We start from the raw sequence: 15,811 nt of genomic DNA, 5'->3' as shown, positions 1-15,811 counted from the left end.
TTGTACATCAAGTTTCCAACCAAGTCGATGAACAGTAAAATATTAACAACATTCAGAAATCACTCATAAAGTGTCCGCCTTGTCAATACTATAAAAAAATATTTCATTCTTGTTAATTAAACTGTCGTACATGTTTCGAGAACCACATTCATTCCCTTCATCAATGAATAAAAATTCACCACATAATCTGCGTACTTGATTCAATTACATATCAATAATATGCTATCAAATAAGTTATAAATTAAAAACAACACGAATTGTCAATCTAAATAAAATCTTTGAAATTAAATAAAAAAACTCTCTTTACGTACTCTGAGTACTGACAAGCCAGACACATCGCCAGTGATTTCTCAGTGTTATTAGATAAAAGTCAAAACAGACCAAACTAAACTATAATGGTTAAGAAATTTTGTACAGTAAAGAATGCAACAAAGTCTAAAATATTCCCTTCTCAACTCTAAATAATGAAAAATTACACATTCCTTGAAATTGTATTTCACTGGAAATGCAGGTTATCATTAATATCTACTTACGGCATTAAAAGTTTTCAATTATTACAAGATATAAAGAAAAATGAATAGAAATGGCATAATCTCATGCTTTCTATTTTCATTGCATACATTGTGCTTGCAGTAATTTTGATGCTTCTATGTACAGCATTAGGTTTACATAAAGAAAAATGTCCAAATACAGTACCTGTACTTCATTATTTTGCTTTTCCCTATCCGCATTTTATCGTTTTTCAGCATCCATAATCATTTTTTCCCTCCCCCTTGGAAAACAATGCACTGAGGTTTTACTGTATAATAACACTGCCTTGCAGAACCCCCCCCCCTCCCCCTTTATAATTACAGAATCAGATAATAAAGATTCACCTACTCTAATTCTCTGAGATCTGTTTTCTACAAACTTAGCCACACATTTAATCACTCTTTTGTCTAGTCCAATAGCCCTCCTCCTCGTTAGTATTCTCCCATGATCTACCCTATCAAAAACCATTAATAGTGATGCAGTTCATTTGACCTCCTAAATACCTGCTGTATTTTATTGGAATCCTGTTGTTGAGCCTCACTGGAATAACCTTTCCTAAATCCGTAATTGCCTTCTATCAAACGAGTTAGTAATTTAAACAATGTGCCTAATATAATGAGAAAGAAAGCTCTCCCAGTGCTTACATGCAATACATGTCACACTGATTGGTCTGTAATAATCCATTTTAATAACACCTTCATTTGTAGACTGGGGCTACTATAGCAACTTTCCATTCATTTGGTACAGCCCCTTCATGCAAACAGTAATCAAATAACTCATTCCCGTAGGATATCCCCACAAATACGATAAATTTCAACTGTTTTTCTAGCTTTCAACTTTTGTATCTTTTTGTAAATATCTTTATCATTACAGGTAAATTTCCGTAATTCACCAGTATTATCCATTTGTCCAACTATTGTAAGATACTGCTGCCTAAATAACTCACATATACCATTCCCTTAGTCATTTATCATTCCTTGAATGGCCAAGTTGGAACTAGTTTCCATCTTAAAGTACCAGTACATACCCTCACAGTTTTCACTAAATTTCATACAACTACCAATTGTGCTTACAGTCATGTTAGCCTTAGCTGACATTTTTGCAAAATTCAATCTGCTAGTAAATTTCTTCAATCTCTCCTTACTTCTATGACCATTCCTAACTCTTGTTCTTTCTAATCTGCACCTAGATCTTAAACTCTTTATCTCTCTATTATAATATAGTGGGTCTTTACCATTTCTTACCACTTTTTTTCTTTTTTTTTTTTTTTTTTTTTTTGCTATTTGTTTTACGTCGCACCAACACACGTTATAAACCTCATTATTGATCCGTATTGACAATTTTTATAGTTCAAAAGCAATGAAGGTATTTATTAAACCACCTGTTCAATACTTACATCCACTTGAAACCCACTATCTCCCGGATGCAAGCTCACAGCTGCGCGTCCCTAACCGCACGGCTAACTCGCCTGGTCCTTACACCTTTAAGAGTCCGTACCCATCTTCTCACTCCTCAACAATTACTTTAAACCCATCTCATAACCTACTCACATTTTTATTTACCATTTTCCACAGATCACAATTACATTTAAAAAACTCACTCATGCCTCTCTTATCAAACATATCAAACATATGGTACTGCTTAATAGTTCTACTTTTACAACCTTTCCTTCTATGACATTTATTTTTAACTACAACTAAACTAGCTTTGTGATCACTTATAATATCTATCACTTCAGTTGCTCTATAGAGCTCGTCTGGTTTAATTCAATCCACATCTAGAATATTCTTCCCTCTAGGTTTTTTTCTTTTTTTCCCGAACACTTTCTGATTCAGCTAACCTTCCCAGATTAACTTCTCTAATAATTTGTTGATGATGCTTTCAATAATTCACATTACCTTCCCAATAAACATTTGGTGAATTGAGATCACTCGCTCCAGTCATGTTCCTTTCTATTTTGTTCCCGAAATGACTGATTTTATCTTATCAAATAATTCCACATCACAGTCAGTGCCATTCCATCTAGGTTTGTCCACCCCAAAAACATCTAATTGCATATAATCTTCAGAGATGAGCCTTATACCTGAATATCTTTTTAATTCTTTCACCAGTTCGAATCTTTTCCCTCCTTTTGATTCTATCCCGTCTTTCCAATAAACAATCCAGTTCAGGGGGAAAAAAATCTGCTTCCATAATATCACTTCCAGCATTGATTCAACACCTATTACAATATCTGGTACAAATATATCTATTAAATTGCTTAGTTAAATTCTTTTACTTGCAATACTTCTACAGTTTAACAACATTGTCAACCTTATTTAAAATCCAGCTCCCTGTACCCTGATCACCGCTCGCTAGTCTATCCTGTTTCCCTGAATATACTTCCCTATAATCCACCTAAACAAACCTCCCAACTTATATGTACCACTGCGGTTCAAGCTAAGGTTTAACTCCTATACAAAAATTAGGATCTAAAAATCTCACTCTTGGTTATATCAATATCAATCAATACTGATCTGCATTTAGGACAGTACCCAGGTGACAGATTGCCTATCTGTAATAATCCTAGCCTTTTCTTAAATGATTTCAAAGAAATTGGATATTTATTGAACATCTCCATTGGTAAGTTGTTCCATTCCCTAACTCCCCTTCCTATAAACAAATATTTGCCACAATTTGCCTTCTTGAATTCCAACTTTATCTTCATATTGTGATCTTTCCTACTTTTAAAGACACCACTCAAACTTATTTGTCTACTAATGTCACTCCATGCCATCTCTCCACTGACAGCTCGGAACATACCACTTAATTGAAATAATAACATTAGGTTATTTATTAGACCACCTAATCAATACAAAATCGGATGATTTACATAAATTTGTTAACTAATAGTGGTACATGTTTCGCCTTCCTTGAAGGCATCATCAGCCATAGTCTTAACCTTAAATTAAAATTAAGCGTCTAAATAACATGTAGTAATGAAATGAATTTTAAAATCTTAAAGAGATTTGAAGTAAAATAACATTAAAAATAACAATGATGGTTTGAAAATACAATGTGATGAGATATAATAGTGGAAGTATTAACAAAATTAACATTAGAAGGCTGCTAAAATAAGTGCAATGGATAAAACAACAGATTGTTATACAACAAGTAGTAAGATTGCATAAAAGTAAAGTTGATAGTCTGGCGGTTATAATTAGACGATGGCGAAAAATCGTATATAATCAAAGTAAAGAAGAGAGAATAAAAGTCAAAGTTAGTCGAGAGATCCGAAGTTAATCATGAAGATAAAAGACGAAAGTCAGATGCATATGGTGAAGTTGTAGAACACGTTGAGGATATGAAGTTGGTGAATAGAAGTTGAAGAACAGTTTCAAATAGGATCACTATGGACCATCTCAAAATTTGAAGTGATGTTCAAATGTTGTAAATTGTGAGTTTGTAGATATTCTAGTTGAAAAAGCATATAAAAGTGGAATCAATTTGACGGTGACAAAGATAGCTTGTAATGTTATGAGTTAGAAGTATTACATGTAACATACCACTTAGATGAGCAGCTTGCCTTCTTTCTCCCAAGTCTTCCCAGCCCAAATTTTGCAACATTTCTCTAACGCTACTCTTTTGTCGGAAATCACCCATAACAAATCAAGCTGCTTTTCCTTGGATTTGTTCCAGTTCTTGAATCAAGTAATCCTGGTGAGGGTCCCATACACTGGAACTATACTCTAGTTGGGGTCTTACCAGAGACTTATATGCCCTCTCCTTTACATCCTTACTACAACTCCTAAACACCCTCATAACCATGTGCAGAGATCTGTACCCTTTATTTACAATCCCATTTATGTGATTACCCCAATGATAATCTTTCCTTATATTAACACCTAGATACCCATAAGGAACTTTCACCCCATCAATGCACTAATTAAAACTGAGAGGACTTTTCCTATTTGTGAAACTCATAACCTGACTTTTAACCCCGTTTATCATCATACCATTGCCTGCTGTCCATCTCACAACATTATAGAGGTCATTTTGCTGTTGCTCCCAATCTTGTAACTTATTTATTACTCTATAATGAATAACATCATCTGCAAAAAGCCTTATCTGTGATTCCACTTCTTTACTCATATTATTTATATAAGAAAACAAAGATCCAATAATACTGCCTTGAGGAATTCCCCTTTAATTATTACAGGGTCAGATAAACTTTCGCCTACTCTAATTCTCTGAGATCTATTTTCTAGAAATATAGCAACCCATTCAGTCACCCTTTTGTCTAGTCCAACTGCACTCCTTTTTGCCAGAGGTCTCCCATGAACCAGCCTATGAAATGCTTTAGATAGGTCAATCGTGATACAGTCCATTTGACCTCCTGAATCCAAGATATCTGCTGTATCTTGCTGAAATCCTACAAGTTGAGCTTCAGTAGAATAACCTTTCCTAAACCCGAACTGCCTTCTATGGAACCATTAATTTTGCTAATATGTCTAATATAACAGAAAGAATGTCTTCTCAAAGCTTACATGAACAATAACATACAAAAGTTGATCAGTAGAAAAGCAGCTGGAATTGATAAGATTTCTGGGGATATACTAAAGACAATGGGTTGGCATATGGTACCATATCTGCAGTACTTATTTGATTATTGTTTGCATGAAGGAGCTATACCAAATGAATGGAGAGTTGCTATAGTAGCCGCTGTGTATAAAGGAAAGGGTGATAGACATAAACCTGAAAATTACAGGCCAGTAAGTTTGACCACATATTGGGTTGCAGGGATAAAAAGACGATATGTATTCCGTTAATAGTATCAGTAAATACGTATCTGTGAAAGTGCTTCTTCCTTTAAAAAAAACCTGGCCCAGAGGGCTTGCCTGGTCATAAAAAATCGGCAGTGAAAAGGTTAATGATACCTGGAATGTCTTTCTTGAAGCCTGTTTTTGCCTTAAAGTACCTATACATACCCTTCCATTTTTTACTAAAATGTGTATGACTGCTAATTATGCTTGCCATCATGTTATCCTTAGCTGACTTCTTTGCTAGATTCAATTTCCTATTAAGTTCCCTCAATTTCTCCTTACGTCCACAGCCATTTCTAACTATTTCTTTCCAATCTGCCCCTCCTTCTTAGTCTCTTTATTTCTCTATTATAATAAGGTGGGTATTTACCATTCCTTACCACCTTTAAAGGTTCCTCAACAATTGCTTTAAACCCATCCCAGAGTCTGTTTACATTTTTATTTACCGTTTTCCACCGACCATAGTTACTTTTTAAAAATTCCCTCATGCCTGCTTTCTTACATACCCACTCCATAACATTTAAATCCCTGATCACTTTCCATTCAGTAACCCTCCTATACAATAATCCACTGATAACATTATCTGCTCTCTTAAACTTCTCCTGCACTCTTATAACCAGAATCCACGCATTCTCAGCTATGTTGGTACATATTCCTGTTTGCTATACATTGTTGGTACCGATGTGAAAAATTACCACCTTCTCCTTACTCTCCTCTTTTCCCTTCTAGTTATGTTCCCTGAAGGATGCAGAACCTAATTTCTCCTCTTCTCTCCCTCCCATGACCCTGTTCCAACTCCCTACTTTACATTTCATTTTCCTCTCATGTCACCCCCTCCTCTGTAACTCTTCCCTGTTCCCAATATTCCCTCTGCTGTTCTACCAGCATTGACTCATATTGATTTCTCACTGATACCTCCCCTGAATCTTCCGCTTACTAGATCCCTTAGCCCTCAACTTCCTTCCCATTAAAACATAAGCCTACCAGTCTTTTACAACTTCCCTCCGTTTTGTCTATCTACTGTGTCCTGTGTATTGTTTGAAGGAGATCTACTGTCATTACCTTGTTTTCTTCTTTTACAATCTGCTATACGTCACACCAGAGGTTTTATGACAATGATGGGATGGGAAAGAACAAAGGCCTAGGAGTGGGAAGGGGACTTAATTAAGGTACAGATCCAGCGCTTGCCTGGTATGAAAATGGGAAACTACTGAAAAACATCTTCAGGGTTGCCAACAGTGCGGTTCGAACTATCTTCTGAATGCAAGCCGATAGCTACGCAACCCAAACTGCACAGCCACTAGCTCAGTACATCCATTCCTGTCCTCGTTTACAATCCTAATTACCTATCCACCTCAAACTCACTTTCTTATTTGCTACTTGTTTAACATTGCATAAACAGATTGAAGGTTCTCAGTGATGGGAGGATGGGAAAGAGCTAGGGCTGGGAAGGTAGCAGCCATGGCCTTAATTATGGTGCAGACCCAGCATTTGCCTGATATGAAAATGGGAAACCAGAGAAAACCATCTTCAGGGCTGCCGACGGTGGGATTCGAAGCCAATATCTCCCGAATGCAAGCTCACTGCTGCGCAACCCTAACCACACGGCCAACTCACTCAGTAGCATAAGCTCACTTTCTCCTCCTTCATAGACCTTAATTCCTGTTCACATCTGCAGTCCCTACACAAGTATTCTTCAGCATTATTTAATCTTCTTCACAGAGAAATATTACAAAAATTACATTTTGGGGAGATGAATGACAAAGAACATAATGCAGTTTTTTATAGTAGGAAATATCATAATATCATAAGTTGGAATTCAAGAGGACAAATTGGGACAAATATTCATTTATAACAAGAGGAATAAGGAATTGGAATAATATACCAAGCGAGATGTTCGATAAATTTCAGTCTTCTGGAAATCATTAAAGAAAAGACTAGTTAAACAATTGATAGGGGATCTGCCACCTGGGGGACAGCCCTAAACCCAGATCAGTCGTGAATCACTGATTGAATTGAAGAATAAGTTGGAGCACTCTAGCAGAGACCTGAGGTATTCCTAGACAGATAATCCTGGAGAGGGCTCACTCGATATCTTCTATGTAGCAAATTACAAACGTTTACATCATCATTATCATCATTATGGTATCATCATCATCATCATCATCTGTCACCCAGTCTCCTTTGCCAAATTATCCCAATCCCGAATTCTCTCAGCAGTTCAGCTAGCATGGGATTTATCTGTCTGCCAGCATGGATTTCGGAGAAGGCACTCGACGATGGATGCAGAGTGGGAGGTGGTGAATACAGCAGAAAGAGCAGAAATGGGCAATCATCATTCCTGTAAATTGACACTTCTTGTGACCCTGGATGCAAAGAATGCTTTAAATTCGGCAAGGTGGAGCGATGTGTTGAAGCTCTTGAAGAAAATCTCAAGCTACCACAGTATCATATGCGCATAATGAGAGACTACTTCAAGGATCACACTCTGCTGTATGATATGGAAGATGAACAAAGGACAAAACGACTGACAGCAGGTGCAGCACAGGGATCGATCCTTGGCCCTGATCTTTGGAACATCATGTGTGATGGCTTGTTAAGTTTGGAGATGCCAGAGGATACGAAGCTTGTGGGCTACGCTGATGATGTGGCTGCCTTGATAGTGGCTCGTAATACTGACGTGGCTCAAATCAAACTGAACCAGGTGATGTGGTGCATAAAAGAATGGATGATTAGTCACAGACTAACACTAGCAGAACACAAAATGGAGATGGTTCTTATGACAAGGAAAAACATCGAGACTCTTGTGCCAAGGACTGTTTGAGAATTAGCGACTGAAATGTCTACGAGCACAAAATATCTAGAGTGACACTTGACTCCAAGCTTACATTTTAGAATCATATTCAGAGAGTGACAGATAAGGCAGCAAAATACATGACTGCATTTAGCAGACTGATGGGAAATATTAAACGTCCGAAATCCAGTAAACGACGCCTTCTCACGTCGATGGTTCAGTCAGTGTTCCTGTATGGCTCTGAAATCTGGGCTGAATCCTTGAGATTTGCTTGGTATCAGAGAAGGATAGCTGCCATACAACGGAGAGCAGCTTTACGTATTGCATGTGCATACCGCACAGTTTATGAACCTGCAATCCTCACAGTGGCAGCAATAGCCCCAATCGATCTATTTGCATTGGAGCGACAAGAAATCTGGCGTACCCAAGGAGAGCTAGGAAAGAAATGTGCAAAGAAGCGTGCCTTCAGTCAATGGATGAGACAAAGGTAACTCAGATGGGAAAGTGACCCTTGGGGTAAATGGACCAAGCAACCGATACAATGCTTGGATATCTGGGTTGAAAGGGTTCATGGTGAAGTCAACTATTACCTTACACAGCTTCTAACAGGACATGGATATTTTCGGAAATTCCTGCGCAGAGTGGGCGGAGAGAGTGATGCAGCATGCATATACTGTGACAACATCGATGATGTACTTCACACCTTCTTTGTGTGTGGCCATTGGATGATAAGGAGATGATGTGTGGAAACCGAAATGGGAGAATTGACACTAGATAATATTATTTCTGAGGTGCTACAAAACCAGGACTCCTGGGATCAGGTGGCAGTGTATGTGGAGGATGTCCTTTGTCAGAAGAAGAGGGATTTGAAAGAAGTCTGAAAGACTAAGTAAGCACGACATCACCCTGAAGTAATGCGAGAGCATTTCTGGGGTGATGATACACATCGTGGGAAAAGGGTATGTGGTTTTTAGTGGGTAAGAATCCCACACACTTGTGGAGTGCAAACCCTTCACAAGTGTCTTATGAAGATTTTCCACAGTCCCTCATAAAAAAAAAAGTTCTTCTCCTCATTATTATTATTATTATTATTATTATTATTATTATTATTATTATCATCATCATCATCATCATCATTATTATTATGAGGTTGACAGTGACATATACTTCACTACATGCAACAACAACAAAAAAGTCAGTTGCTACAAAAACAAGTACAATAATTGCACCAAAAATGGTCAAACAGGGTTGATAATTGCATAGTTCTTTTGCTTAAAATACTGGAAACAGTTCAGTAGAAAGAATGAGAAAATCTAATTCTTTTCAGGATAAAGCACAGGTAATATTTTAGTTCTAAATTATGTAATGATGACACAGTTAATTTGCAAGTTGCTTTTAGATAACCACAACATCCTTGTACACTTCTTATATGTAATATTTAATCGCCAATGATTGCACATCAGTATATATTAAATAATATACTGTACTTACAAAAAAAAAAAGCTAGAAAATATTAGTTGTTGAATTCATTTGCAATTTGTAATGAAACAGAAATATGATAACGGCAATCAAATCGATTTGCACACTTGTCACAAAACCACTGCAAATCATCATTTTCTTCTTTCATGACCGCTTAAGATCACTTTAGTCAGTCCATCGTTCAGGTCTCTGTTCGGGCTTCGCGGCCCTCCCAGTACTTCTTCAGATGCTCCGATCTTCGTGCCCTTTCCTCGGTTGAAAATATGCCTGTTGTTGGTTTGTTTCGTGTAAGGGTAAAGCAGAGGTTTTTATTCCCGAGTTTTGTATTCAATTTTATCTTATTTGTGGTGTCTTCTGCTGTAAGGCCTATTTCCTTCAGATCCTCTCTTATTTCTCTGATCCATTTACATCCTGTTGTGATATTTTTTGGGACAGAATTGTATTGAACTAGTTGTTTCAGAAGACTCGAATCCTGCATCCTCATGATATGTCCAAAGAATCCCAGTCTCCTCTTACGCATCGTATCTGTAATGGGTTCTAGCTCTTTGTACACGACTTTGTTAGGTATTATCCGCCACTGTCCATCTTTCTGGTATTTTTTGTTGATGCAGATTCTTCCAATCCTCCTTTCAATTTTCTGAAGTCTGTCAGTCTTTGATTTATTCAGGTGAAAAAGTGTTTCTGCTGCATATGTAGTTTCCGGTTTTATAACTGCGTTGTAGTGTTTTATTTTTGAATTTATTGACATTTCTTTTTGTAGATATCCCATGTTAATTTTTGTGCTTTAGCTAATATAAAACTGCAAATATAAAATCAAGAATTGTATATTTTCTGTATACAGATCCCATTAACGTCTCTTTATACAGACATTCAGCAGACATTTTTCCATAGATAATCCTAAGAATCAGTCAACAACAGGTGCTCAGTTTTGTATTGTGCACTTGAGTTTCAAGCTGAAATTTTTTTAAAAAGTAAGTGCCATTTTGATATAGAAAAACAAAGTAATGCAATTTTTTAAACAATGCTTTTTTTTTTTTTTTTTTACATGTAAGCCTGTGCCTTAAACTTCTTCTGAACACAATTTCAAGCATATTAAGTCACTTATATCATGAAATTATCTTCTGAATTCAATCCTCATAAAAATCTGTCGCCTTATGTGCCAGCCACTGCAGCACAGTTGTTTTTAGGTCATCACTGTCATGGCGCTGACCTCCTATATGCTTTTTCAAGTGCAGGAAAAAGTGGTAGTCACTAGGCGCTAGGTCAGGGCAATACAGAGGATGATAAAATTGTTCCCAATCCAATGAAGCGATGAGGTCTCAAATTCAATTAGCTGTCACGAAGCAAAAGAATCCCCTTGTAAGCATGCCACACAGGTTGTTTTCGAATGCACGATGGAGTTCATGTAAGGTCTCGCAGTAAGTCTTGACATTTACTGTGTCAGCCCGATGCAAACAATCTACAAGCAATACACCCTGCCTATCCCAAAACACAGTTTATGTGAGTTTGCAAGCTGAAATGGTTTGCTTGCACTTAATGTTCTTGGGTGATGTTGACTGCCTCCATTCCACGGATTGCTATTTTGATTCCAGAGTAACATGAGCCACTCATATTTTATCATCAGTGATAATTTGGCTTAGAAACACATCACCTTCATTACTGCACCGCTCAAGGAAAGTCAAAGCATTGCCTACATGCTTGGTTTTGTGCACCTCCGTCAGCATCCTCAGTACCCAGCATGAGCAAAACTTCCAATGATCTAAGCATCCTGCCACAATTTCACAAAGAACACTCCTTGAAATTTCAGGCAACTCATAACTTCATGATGAAATCGTAAAGCATCTGTTTTTTTGAACCTTTGCATGAACTATCTGCACGAAGTCTTCAGTAATGAGTAGGACGCAGATTTATAGGCACAAAAATTCCTAACCTTCTCAGTGCCACGCGTATTTGTTAGGTACTAGCCAAGAGTGCCACCCACCTTTTGTCTGTTTTGCAACTTTCTAGAAAAAATTCATCACTCTCTCAATTTCTACCCATTCTCAGTGAAACTTTTTTCTATAACATAAAAGGAATGTTCCTTTGAATTAATGGCACTGTATACCTAAAGACATTTACAGTTAAAATTACAATAAATCATGAATTTAAAAAATTACAATTAAATTAATGAAAATCCACATTTTAAGGCAAATATATAGTTCTAAAAATCAGTATGACACACTAACTGATGGTATTTCTTGTAGTACAGCCTGGTGACTGTTGTTTTGGATAAAATTATGTTATTTGGAATGATAATATGTCATAAAACTCAAAATATAAGCTATAGGTTCAGCATCATGAAAAGGGCCATGTTTCGGTAACTTGAGGGAAGGGTGAAATGGTTGGTATGGTAAATCACCGTCAGGGGTAACTTCACTGAATAATGGCAATGTGCGATATTGTTAATACAAATATTACTGTGCAAATCTTCGTTACATTCTGAATTATCTCTAACCATGGTAATTGGCAGTGTACCACTTACAAAACAGTTTTCAGAATAGCTCTCACTGACTATAACCTCACTAGAAGTGTTTTCAACTGTTATGAAGTCCAGTTCACTTTCTGACTCGACATAATCATCGTAATTCCCTAAACTATGTATGTTATCAGTCAGATCATCGTCATTTGTAAAGATGTCATCTCGTAAGTCCGCCATCACTGTTGAACGTGCACAAGATATACGGACACGACCTTCACATTTTAAAATATTTATCACACGAAAGCAAATAATTTCATCCGGCTCCTAGTGGTAAATTTGGAGACTACACACCTTCCTTGATCAGAATACACTGATGTGTGCTACCACCTAATGGAAAAGGAAGAACTATGACGGTTTCTAAACAAGTCTGCATGAGGGATGAAATATAATTCCCGGCACTTACGGCGAGTTCACGGAAGAATGAAAAATCATCCCTTGGCGCTCAAAGAGTTAAAATAGGCAGGCAAAAGGCAATGAAAACTTGAGAAATAGGAACTTAAAAAAGCCACTCAAAATTCAACAAACAGGCACCTAAAAGGCACTAAAAACCCAATTAAATGAAAAAACAGGTACTAAATTAGACAAAATAGATTATTATAAAACTTCTATTTGAATTCCCAGTATACCTACAGTACTCCATTTAAGACACCCTCCACACAGCTAATGTTGTGACTGAAGTAACAGAAAAATCAGTAATATTCTACGTTCTAAAAAAAAAACTAGCCAATTTATCTACGCTACAGTATGGATTAATGTTTACATTTTTGTGGTACGGCAATAAATAATTTTTGGATGCATGAACATCTGTTGTTCTCCAAGTGATATTATTTTTAAATATATGATCTAAAACAATGGCATCACTGTAACAATTTACTTAATTGAGTAATCTGCCCACACAACAGTGGTAATGTAATCGATTCTGACACATTTATTAAATGTAAAACAGAATGACACAATAATAAAAGAATACCAAAACACAGTGATAAACTTGAAATGGAATTTCAAATTGGATATGATTAATAATTAATCAATGGCTGAAATCTCTATCTGGTCATTTTAAGTACTTCTGTCCTAAGCTTGTAACAAAAATGTTATTTGCTCATTAGTGTTATTCGTTATGAAGTTCAAATCATTTCAAAGGTATTTCACCTCAGCATATTTGTCATGGTTTACATTTGCCCCAGTATGCAATGTGCCAGTGCTACAGTTGTGGTCTATATGCTGCTGCTATCTGGTGACTGAATGCACAACTGTCAAGAATCACAAGATCGGCAAATGTTTACATTATTGTATGAGGATAGACAATATGCTGATTGTCTTTTGTCAATTGACCGTTGAAAAAGACACATGCTGATGCTTCTTGCTCGTAATTTGATCCCTTTAAAGGGATTATTTCATGATTCTTCTACAAATTTTAATCCCGGCTAAATGCGATTTCTACACTGAACATGTTTTACTTACGCAACTCTTAATCTTGAGGAGTAAAGTTGTTTAAAATGTGATAGGATTTTTCTTCTTCTGCCAGTGGTTGAACAAACGTGTCTCGGCAAGTAAAGTATATAAATCTAATGGATAGCTGACTCAAGTAAGTGTTCCTGGCTATCAAACTGTAATGAATATTCTCCACGATTGTGGATTCTTCGAGATGTGAATAACCTGCCTAGATTTTTTGGAAACGATATCTAGCATCATGTAGGCTAAAATACACCACCATTACTATAAATATATCTCCGTAAGATTTCATGGGCTTATTAGCTTGTCTTTTTCTGCCTTCCAAATTTTATAATATATTATTGGGCTTCAATTAGGAATTTAATTCAATGAGTATTTATTTACTCCTGTGATATTTTTATTTATGATTTCATTTTAATTACGCTGTATGCGTTGTGTGGTGTAATAACTTATTCTGTTAATATAATAATCTTCATATGGTTATTTTACCATTTGTGTAACGCCTACTTAAAATCTTCCGAGTGGCAGATATCATGTTAGTTATCCTAATATAATTATACAGAGTCTCTTAGTGCAATTTAATCTTGTGGTAGTGGGTGTGTCCATGGTGGCTGATATTAATTATTATCGTGAGGCCATTTTGTTTTAAAATAGTAATGATTATGTTGTGACACGATTATGATGACGGCTGATGGTGATGATCACATATTCTTGCATTTTGCTGAGAATCAAGTTATTTATTTTGTGTTTTCTGTCTATGTTTGGCCTTATATTGTTATTAAGGAAGTATTAATCTTTTTATGGATCTGCATAAGTTTGAATTGAACGTGTACCTCTTAAATACCATTTAATCTTCAAGTTATTTCGGTTCATGTTGAACATATATTCGTAATTCTTGTTAATTATGAATTATTTGTATTCTACATAAGAAGAAAATTATGAATTACTTGTTTTCTACATAAGAAGTTTTGACTTCATTTTAACTTTACCTTTTAAATATTTTAACTTAATCACTGTAATTTTCTATCTTACCTAATAAAAAGTTACTTTCTTTAAACAAAGACCATTTCACTCATTTTTTGTTCTAGTCTTAACTTATTTCCTTTCAGTAGCTACTAAATCCACTGCCTCCTTGCATGCGCTTGCTTTATTATCTCTTGAAGCACAACAAGGCCTTTTTTTTTTTTTGTTTTTTTTTTTTTTAAGATAAGTTATACGTTATTGTTTTCTGTGTGTGCAATGTAAACTGTTCTTGGTTCATGCAGAGTTCAATCTAAGGTTCATTGTATTAATGTCATTATGGCCATAAACTTGCTTCTTTCATACAAGCCTGGCAGAAAATTATTCCTTCAGTGGCAATCCATTGCTTCAATAACACACTCCTACAACTTTTCTTCTTTGACATTTTCAACTCCAGTTTCCTGCACCGGACGTGCACAGAAGTATAAATAAATATGGAGTGACCCGAGTTGTGCTTAAATAGCTGTTTTAAATATATCTAGATTAGTGATTCACTTCCATTCCCTTCTGTTCCTTGTCTGCAGGAATTCCATAATTATCTACATTCGGTACAAAACGGCCTTATCCTACCAGTTTATCACATCATTAAACAAGTTCATCCTTTCTTGTTAAAAGGTCTCAAATTCCATACCAGTTTGCAGGAAGTGCCAAGCTCTCAAAACGTTTACGTTAAAACTACACTATGATTCCAAAAGTACTAAAAGAGTATGACAAAAAGAGGGCAAATTATCTAAAATGGGCAGATTTATGCATCAACGACCAAAATAGCCACTAACGTATTAAATAGGCATTTATAGGCACTATGAAATTGCAGTTTTAGACATCGAAGCATGAAACAGGTTTATAATGTAAAAGCATACCTTTTGGATCAAAGGATAAAACAGGAAAATAGGCAAAATCCACACCCTAGTAATGACAGACGGTAACACACTACGCTTGTCATCATGGACATTAGTATGGCCTTCTTTAAAGGCCCTAACCCATTTTCTTACAATTCATACGCTCATAGTGTGTTCTCCATATACTTCACTAATCTGCTTGCTGATGAATGTCAATGGCTTTTATATCTTCTGCAATTAGAAAACGAATCACAGCATGTGCTTCACACTTGGCTGGACCGTTAATTGTCAGAAACATTTTCATTATGCATGAACATAATTCCGTAATGGTATGTGCGGCTAGCCTACAGATGTACAGTACGTGCTGAGCACGCAT

At 36.2% G+C, this 15,811-nt stretch overlaps 1 protein-coding gene across 1 annotated transcript in view; it reads right to left on the bottom strand.

Moving 5' to 3' along the window:
- Positions 1–15,811, bottom strand: part of Als2 (Amyotrophic lateral sclerosis 2) — a 226,968-nt gene that overhangs the window by 114,403 nt on the left and 96,754 nt on the right. The window lies entirely within an intron of this gene.

The sequence above is a fragment of the Anabrus simplex genome, chromosome 7 (assembly GCF_040414725.1).
Source record: "Anabrus simplex isolate iqAnaSimp1 chromosome 7, ASM4041472v1, whole genome shotgun sequence".
Lineage (NCBI taxonomy): Eukaryota > Metazoa > Arthropoda > Insecta > Orthoptera > Tettigoniidae > Anabrus > Anabrus simplex.
Note: the sequence above shows the minus strand (reverse complement) of the source record. Positions and strands in the feature narration are given on the sequence as shown.